Source organism: Lycium ferocissimum, unplaced genomic scaffold (assembly GCF_029784015.1).
Source record: "Lycium ferocissimum isolate CSIRO_LF1 unplaced genomic scaffold, AGI_CSIRO_Lferr_CH_V1 ctg5543, whole genome shotgun sequence".
Classification (NCBI taxonomy): Eukaryota; Viridiplantae; Streptophyta; class Magnoliopsida; order Solanales; family Solanaceae; genus Lycium; species Lycium ferocissimum.
In genome coordinates, this window is record NW_026726022.1 from 32,467 (window position 1) to 34,265 (window position 1,799).

The following is a 1,799-nucleotide window of genomic DNA, read 5'->3' on the forward strand; positions in this document are numbered from 1 at the left end:
ATATAAAATGCGAGTATTTTAAAAGGGAATATATAAATGGGATGTGTTAATCACGGGTATAACCCACCTGTTTTCCTAAAAAAACAATCATGCCAAATATGTAAAGGTCTTTAAGAGTCTAAATAATCAAGGTCACGCTTAATTTATACAAGCTTTAGGTAAGGATATTCTGAAAGCGTACTAGACGGATTAAACCAGTCCATGTGTGAGTAAGGCATGGATAAAATTTGAATACTCAAAAATCCAATAAATAAACAGACCTTCTACTTTTTCTTTACTATAAGCAAAACTATTATCCTTATATATAAAAGGAATTATTTATACCTGGATATCATAAATCCAAACCTAAATATCCTGTATATAAAGGGGATATATTCAACTCTTTTTTAACAATGATATGCTATATGACAATCCTTTTGCGGAAATAAGCACTAAATAAATAGTTCATGCAAATACTCACACATTGGAACTCGAAGGTCAGCCGTATAGTACAGATCCTCAATACTAGGCTGCCTAACACCTTCCCTAGGGGATCACCAGAACCCTTACCTAGAACTTTGATTTAAGAAGGATTTTTTCACGGTGTATGAATAAACCCTTCAAAACTAGTTTTCCTAATTTCCTAAAAATTAGGTGGCGACTCTTTTAAAACAAAGTCTGAAAGAGCACCAATGATTTCGAAGTAGTTTTTTCTGAGCGCTAACCTCGCCAGCGAAAATGCGAACCGTCACATTTAGTGCAGCACGTATCACAACATAACAATTCAGGCAACAAGTCTAATCACAATAACAGGACACAAGCCACAATCAACAACACGAGTATATATTAACTCCTTCCTTCCCATATCACACAAATACACCTACTATTCAATACATAAAGTAATGGCGACAAGCCCACAAAATCAGAACTCATACCAACTTAGGTAATATCCAACCAAACACAATGTCCGAAGACCTAATCATGCTTTCTCCCATCAATTCTACACAATATATACGTTTCACTAATCAAAGTCTAACTAAAGTAAGTCGTAATCTAACTCGAATGGAAAACAGGAGCCACGAACTACACCACACGAGCCTTCTGTTTCCAAAGCGCCTCACAACGGTCAAAGTCTAGCAATATAATGCTAAGTAAGCGATATACCCTCTAATCAAATAAGAACACAATTGGGGAATAAGACCCAATTACATCTACCCTTTTCAATGGGTGAACTATCACTTAGTGATGAATTCCTTATAACTTCTATCGCTACAACATACTATTCCAGTTTATGGGTGTTCTAATCAATTTAACCCTTTCAAACAGAATTTAGGCCAAAGTTCCCATTTTTATTAGAACCCTAAGTTTCTATACACAATTCTCATCATTAATAATAGAATTCTCATCCTAGGAAGTAATAATCTATACTCCTAGATGATTAAACAACAATAAAATCAACGACCCATCAATTATTTAAGGGTTTACTAACTCTAGGGTTCTAGGATTTTCCTTCACCATTAGAGAACCTTTAGCTAGTCATGGAACTTAAAGAAGAAAGGTAAAGGAACAAATAAAGGTGGGGACTTACCCTCAAAGATGCTTTCACCAATAAATGGAATAAAATTCACCTCTTTCTCTCTTGAAAACTATGTTTGGGGTTTCATGGGTAATGACTCGGAATTGCAATATAAAAAGTGGGTTTCTGCCCTCGTCGACCGCTGCAGCGGTCCCTGGCTTCGCTATAGCGGTCTCGCTACAGCTGTCAATTATTTCGCTACAGCGGGTTCGCTGCAACAGTCACTAGCTTCGCTGCAGCGGAC